Raw genomic sequence first — 7,194 nt, forward strand, 5'->3', positions numbered from 1 at the left:
CCTTTTCGTTCCCCGGCATTGCGAACTCACACCTTCTCTCTTTCTCTCTCCATCCGTCTTGCTAGAAGTTTATCACTGTTCAGTCTTTCCTTTGAATCAGCTTCTGTTTTTTTTTTAAGGTGAAGATTTACTGACAGTGATAAACACGAGCTGTACAAACCAGTGGGTGGCAGGTGGGTCCCCAGGGGACGCCGACCAGGCCCGAGAGTGTGGGTCCATGAGCACCAGTTCCACGCTGGTTCCGTAGAGGCCGCCCCTACGTTTTGTGATGGATGGCATAATTTCAGGAGTGTTGATGCCCTTGGACCCAGCAATGCCACGTCAGGGAAAGAGCCTAACGATGTAATTAGGGAGAGCCACACGGATACAGCAGAAGGGCATTCTTTGCTGATTCATTCAGACTACAGAACGGAACCCTCAGCTCCTATCCGTGAGCCCGCCAGGGGAAGGGCTGCGGGCGTGGCTGCCTCCAGAGCTCACCCGGTACCTTGGGTTCCCGTCCCCTCGCAGCTGCCTTCCTCTGAGCTGTTGTTGCAGGTGAGCGTGTCTCCTCCGGAGGCAAGAGCGCCACCTGCAGCACTGCACGGGTGTTGTGCCAAGTCAGCAGCCCCTGCGGTGATCACTGTCTGGTTCGGGGCACATGCGTGTGTCTAAGTCACCACGGCCAGGTGAAGGTGTGACATCTGTGTGATCATGTTCCCTCTCATCGAGCCGTACAGATGATTCCACACACCCGTCAGGCCCTCCGAATGTTACAGCGTTGCCGTATGAGCTCTCTCCTCTCCTCTGTGTGCCTCACCCTGTCGCTCATCCTTGCACATCTCCGCACTGTCATCTTCCCTCTTCGCCCTTTCAGTTTGATTTGCGGTCTTTTCCTGACTTATGGAGGTGGATACTTACGTAATTGTTTTTCACTGTTTTCTCTAATACATGCATTTTTTAAGGCTATAAATTTGCCCTTAGTCACAGCTTTGGCTGCACCCTGCAAGTCCCAACATGTCCGTGTGCCCATCGTTGCTCAGTTTGGCATTCCCTAACTTCCTTTGTGATTTCTTCTTTGACTCGGGGGCTGTGTGGGAGCCATCACTGAATCCGCAAACATTGGAGGACTTTCTAGTAACCTCTTTCCACAATTCTGTTTGGGACCCTCTGCCTTCTGCCTGAAGAATGCTCTTCAGTTTCTCCAAGTTCAAGTCTGCCAGAGACACATCCTTTCTGCCCCATGTGTGTCCCCCCCCCCCACCATCTGTATTGTGTCTCCAAATTTGAAGAATCTAGGGGAGTGAGATGCTGAGCACAGAAGGCCAAGGGGCAGAAGGCCCCTAGGGGTGGCCCTCAGAGGGCATTACTGGTCAGGTGTGGGGCTGCACAGCGGCCTGGCGTCCTCAGTCACAGTGGGCAGCTGGCTGGCAGCCGGGCTGAAGGGGAGGCTGCCGGGAATCTCCCTAGGCAAGGGTTTGAGACCTGCCCTGATCAGGGGTGTGGCTGCATTAAGAAGCACCTGTCATCGGGATTTTGGGGTCCCTGGACAGCAGGTCTGCTCCTCTTGGGCCTGGAGCTGCTGGCCTGCAGGCGGCTGGGGGCGAGGGCGAGGGGGCTGTGCGGTACACGGGCTGCCCCTGCTTCCTGCCCAGGATCACTGCCTGTCCTCGCTGGGGGAGGAGGTGCAGCGCCTCTCCAAGCTGGAGGTGCAGGTTCGGAGGAAAGATGAGGAGATCTTGGCGCTCCAGGAGGAGCGAGAGGCCCTGAAGAAGCAGCTGAGAGACCTCCGCAGGAGCAAAGTCTCGGAGGCACCCGTGTGCCAGGGCACGAAGGTGAGCAGAGCGCGGGGCGCCAGCCGGTCCCAGCGAGATGCAGACTCTGCTTCCGGTGCGCCCCAACCTCCTGCTGACCCTCAGGGCCCTGGCGTGTACCCCTGCCCCCTACACCGTCCCGGTCATCCTGGAAGGCTGCCAGGCCCTTGGGGGAGCTCAGGCTGGGTCTCGGGGGTTTGAGGCCAGGACCTGAGGAGGGGAGATGGGAATGATAGAGAAAGGGGACAGGCCTGGCCCTGGCCGGGCAGAGTGTCGCCCCACTACGCCGAGGCTGCAGGTTCAACTCCCAGTCAGGGCACATACAAGAATCAACCAACACATGCATGAAGAAGTGGAACAACACCGTTTCTCTTTCTCCCTCTCTCTCTGCTTTGCTTAAATCAGTAAGTAAAAAAATTTTAAAGAAGAGCCATTAAAGGGACAGCTCGTCCTGCGCTCTGCCGCCGGCGTGCTGCCCCCTGGGACAGACTGTCACTCTCTCTGGCCTGTTGCCTTTCCTGTAAGATGAGGACCAGCTCCTCTGTCATGGGAGGGAAGGCCCCCTGCAGGTGGAGTCCCCAGACCTGGCCTGGCTGTGTCCCCAGGGCAGCAATTTGGGTTGGCCTGCCCTCTTCTGTGGGACGTGGGGCATCTGTGTCCTTGCCTGTCAGGGGCCTGGGGACACTGCCCCTCCCCAGGTCTGGGTGAGGAACAGAATGCAGCAGGTCTGGGGTGGGGGGGTGCCCAGTAAACAGTCCCTGGTCTTTCTAAGACCTGATGTTTTCATGCCTGAGGCTACAGCCTGAATTAGGGCCGGGGATACACAGAAGGTTGGGGGGGCGGTGCTTCCAACCATTGCTGAACCCCACTGGAGTCTCCGAGGGCTGTGAGTCAGGGACGAGGCGATGGAGAGGGGGCCTACAGCAAGGTGGGCGTGTCCAAGGCTGGACCCTCCCCCTTCCCAATGACGTTGCTCATAGCAGCGAGGCCTCTGCTCCCCTGCCCACTGACGCAGAGCGGCTTCAGTCCCCTGTCCCCCTGCTCTCCTCCCAGGGGGATATGTCTGCAGGTATGTCCCCTGGAGAGCTGGGGGTGTCGTGTGGAACCCTGAGGCCCAGGTGGGCTCTTGCAGGAGCGGTCCTCTGAGCCGTTGATGAAGCTGTCGGACAGGCAGAACTTCCTGCAAACCTGCGCCAGGGAAGAGGAGGAGCTGCGGCGCTGGAGGCAGGTGGGGGCCTGCCCCTCCCTCTGGGGGCCACAGGCTTCCACCTGCAGCCCAAACCTGGTGGTGCACCCCTCAGCTGCCCTGCGAGGGGACCAGTGAGGGCGGTGGGGTTGCTCCCCCAGAAAAGCATCTCCAGTCCCCCACCCTGGGGTGCTGGTCCCTTGCAGTTCCCCCAGATGGAGCTTTGATGTCTGGGCTGGGGAGGGTGCTCCCTGACCCTGCACTGCCCTGGGGCACCCATAGCCCAGCATCGCCTCCCATCTCCAGATGCAGGAGGAGTATGTCATGGGGCACAGAGCCAGGAACCTGGAGGCTGGTGGTGAGGAGGAACAGGGCCTGGAAGGGGAGGCCAAGAGGGCGGCGGATGAAGGAGCCAAGGAGGCCGTGTGTGAGGAGGGAGGTGCGGAGGAGGAGGAGGAGGAGGAGCTGGAACTGGATGAGGAACGGGAGGCAGAGGTGAGGGCGGGCGGCCGGAGGCTGGCCTGCTACCTGGATGAGAGCTTCGAGGAGGAGCTGATGGCGCAGCTGCAGGAGTACGAGCAGGCGATCGAGGAGTTCCAGTTCGAGCTCGAGATCGCCAGGACCAGGCTCTCCCTGGCGACAGGTAGGGGGCTGCAGCACTCGGAGCTGGGACCGGCCCCCCACCCCCGGGCTGGGCAGTGGGGGTGTCCAGCCCCACCCCGGTGCAGTGAACCGCATGGGGACGGGTGACTGGGGTGGGAATCAGAGCCCTCCAGCTGACCTGTGACCCCAGGCCCCCTCTGGTCCCCGCCCCCTTCCTGCCACTCACCAGGAGCCTGCATATCTTTGCAACGACAAGTGGATCACCAAGAGTCCCAACTGCAGAAGGCCAACACGGACAACCAGCTTTTGCAGAAGGAGCTTCGGGAGCGGAAGCATCAGTTGCAGGCCATGACTGACAAGGTGGCCGCGTCCGTGCTCGCAGGGGCCCCCCAGCAGCTCCGGGGTTCGCGCCAGCTGCCCTGTCCCGCTGCTGGAGATGCTGAACTTGGGGAGCAGAAGGGACTTGCCCGAGGTCGCAGCGGATGGAGGCTGCGGGCTGCCCGGCAGGCCCCCACAGTCGCCCTGCCTCCTGGGCCTCTGGCTACTCCCAAGCACCTGCTGGCCCGAGTCCGGGGGGCAAGGGCCCCGAACACGCTTAGAGGGGTCGCCACTCTGCTGAGCTCACTCCTCAGGCACTTCAGTCTGTATTTTTACAGCAGTTTTTCGCCCGTGTGGCTTGAAGAGCCAGAGATGCTCAGTCTCGTTGTGAGAACAGGAGGGTCCTGTCCTCCCCGCTGGATCGGTCTCTTCCCCAAGGCGGCCTGTTCTTTAGGAATCACTCTCCCTGTCGTCCCGCCCCTCCTGACACCAGCCCATCAGTGTCGGCAAGTGGACACTGCATTTATACCCTGGGGCAGCCATTGGCGGCTCACTGGGACCTGGAACAGGTCTGTGAGGCATCCCGTCCCTAAGCCGCGTGTTGAAGCTGCTGTGCCCACACCTCCCTCCCTCTCGGTCCACACGCGTTTCCTCTGGAGCGCATCCCCCAGTCGGTTTGTGAGGAGAGGTGAGTGGGGGTGAGTCTGGGGGTCGCCGTGCACCTCCAGTGTCTTTAGTCTATGTGTTAGCGGTGTGGTTGGAGGCAGAATTCCAGCTTGGAAAGTGTGCCCACACCAGGGTGAGGTCCCTGCTGCCCATATCCCCAAGTCCAGGGTTGCTGGTGGGAAGCCCAAGGTCACCCTAATTCCTGTGCCCTCCCACGACTTCCTGGTGGTGGCCGCTTCCCTGCTGGACAGGCACGAGCCCCTGTTTGTCCCAGCTATTTTGAAATTTCACAAAGTTGTGCCTTATTGAGGATTTCTTTCCACTGTCCGAGGCCCTCAAGGGCCAGCTGGGAACTGCGTCCCTCGTTTTGTTCTCCAGCTTTTCTCTGTTTGCATTGCCTTTCATCTCCTCTCTGGACCCCGCCCACCCCCCCTCCCCGCCCCAGAGCCTGTGAACCCTGCCCCTGCTCTGACCCACTTCTTCCCTTCCTGCATCTTCTTCCCGTCTCAAGCCTCTCCCTAGCGGTTTAGGAGACTCCCTTGACTTACCCACAGCCCCCTCCCAAGTTTGGAATTTGTGGTAACATTTGAGATGTCCGATGTCCGAGGTTTCTCTCGATCTCTGAATGTTCCTTTTTTCCTTCTTTTTCCTGGAAGCCCACCCTCTATTTCTCCATTACAGCATCTTCTCCCGGCCCCCCTCCATGACCTGAGGGTGCTCATGGTCGTCCTTGGTTTTAACCTCTCCCATCCTTTCTATTTCCTAAGACTTCCCTTTGTCAGCTTGTTTGGGTCCCTGTCATTCACGGAGAACTTGGCTCCCAGTCAGGGCACCTGGTGGCCATTCTGTGCTTTGTGGCACGGGGGTATGTGCGGGCATTTCAATCGAGAGTTCAGCTGTAGAATTTATGGGTCTTTCTCTTGGTTGGTCAGATTCCCCTGGAATCTGGGAAACTGGAAGAATCTCTTGCCTGGATGTGAGGGCCTCGCCGCCCCTGCCCTGGGCCTCTAGTGGGGAAGGAGGGTGTGGCTTTCACCTTCAGCACCCACATCCCCCACCTGGAGTCTGGGGTCTCCCAGGTCAGACACCCCCCCCACTCCCAGCGCCCTGAGCCCCTTGACCTCCAGGCTTGGGCCTGGAGAAAGGGAAAGGGGCGGGCTCTGGCAGCTCAACTTGGGGGGATGCACCCAAAACTTCATCCCTCCCAGCCCCTCTTAGCCTCTGGGTCAAATTCTGAGGCTCTCTGGGGCCGGGGGCGGAGCACGGCTTGTCCTCAGCCCCGTCCGGGGATCTGCTGTCTAGCGTCCAGTGTTTCGGTGTCCTTTCCCCCCTTCGCCTCCGTCCTCATCAGAAACGCGCCCCCGGGAAGCAGAGGTCAGACACTGGGTCCCCTCTGTGGCCTCCGCCTGGTGTCCCCTGAGCTACCCTGTCTTCCTTCCTTCCAGTTCGCCAGCCTCCGGGAAGAAAAGAAGCAGGAAGAAGTAAAGGGGCTCATTGAGAAGGACAACCTCCTCCTCCGACAGGTGGCTGAGGGGGTGCTGGCAGGCAGCGAGTGGACCCCGGGGGGCAGAGTCAGGGTGGCGGGGGCCCACTCATTTAAGGCAGCACCCTGCCACCGCTGGGTCCAGATGTGACTTAAGGAACTCAGAGAGGGTTGGCTGTCTTTGTGGGGAGGCGAGGGGGGGACAGGTGGGCCAACGCCTCCGTGCCCCCGCCCCGTCCCGTCCCCAGCAAGTGTGGGAGCTGGAGCAGGAACTCCTGAAGCGCGAACACGCCCTTGCCGAGTCGGACGCCAAGGTCAGCCAGCTTCAGGCCCAGGTGAGCCAGAGCCAGAGACAACAGCAGAGCTGGCAGCAGCTGCAGGCGGTGACGCGGCACCAGGTGGAGGCGGCGCAGCAGGCGGAGCAGCAAGCCCGCGTGGCCCTGGAGAGCGCCCAGTCCCGGGTTCGCGTCCCTCCTCCCCTCCCCAGGGCCTGGGGTAACAGGGCCCCCGCCTGCCTGGAGTTCAACAGGGGGAGGGGGCAGCGGGGAGGGGGGGCCACCTTAAACGCCCAACGTGAGGGCTGGCCCAGCTCAGCTGGGTCAGGGAGGGTCTCCCTGGGGCCCGGAGGAGATGGCGCCCAGAGCTCCTTTGGGGAAGGGAGGGTGGCCTGGGGGTCGCTCCAAGTTTTCATGTGCTATTTTTAAAAAACCATGTTCAATTTTTACCTTTTCACTTAAAAAAGTTGGTGAGGCAGGAAGCCCTTCATGTTAGGCACCCCCACCCCCGGTCCCTTCTAGCTTGCAGGCAGATGGCGACCCTCTGCCTCCATCCCTGGCCCCCAAAGCCGGGAGGTGAGGTGGAGGCCACCTTCCCACCTTCTGCGAACCCAGGGCCGGGCGGTGGGCAGGCACCTCCCCGCCGAGGCCAGCGGGGTGTCTGCCGCCCTCCTGCAGCTGGAGCGACTGAGAAACAAGATCATCCAGGCCGCCTTCGGCAGCTCCGGGGCCAAGCCCTTGACCACCGAGATCTCCGACAACGACATCCTGGAGGCCCTGCAGGTGCGGCCGAGCGCGCTGCCCTGGGGTCCCAGGTCTCCAGGCCACACGCATCTGCAGCCTGGGGCGGAGGGAGAGGCCTGGATCAGA

At 61.1% G+C, this 7,194-nt stretch overlaps 1 long non-coding RNA gene across 1 annotated transcript; it reads right to left on the minus strand.

Moving 5' to 3' along the window:
* Positions 1-2,134: 2,134 nt before the first annotated feature.
* On the minus strand, positions 2,135-4,959 carry LOC139440776 (uncharacterized). Its single transcript, XR_011650937.1, has 3 exons — positions 3,809-4,959; positions 3,508-3,612; positions 2,135-2,981 (listed from the first exon to the last, which is right to left on the minus strand). It is a non-coding gene; the product is annotated as an uncharacterized lncRNA (long non-coding RNA).
* Positions 4,960-7,194: the final 2,235 nt, after the last annotated feature.

Source organism: Desmodus rotundus, chromosome 3, assembly GCF_022682495.2.
Source record: "Desmodus rotundus isolate HL8 chromosome 3, HLdesRot8A.1, whole genome shotgun sequence".
Classification (NCBI taxonomy): domain Eukaryota; kingdom Metazoa; phylum Chordata; class Mammalia; order Chiroptera; family Phyllostomidae; genus Desmodus; species Desmodus rotundus.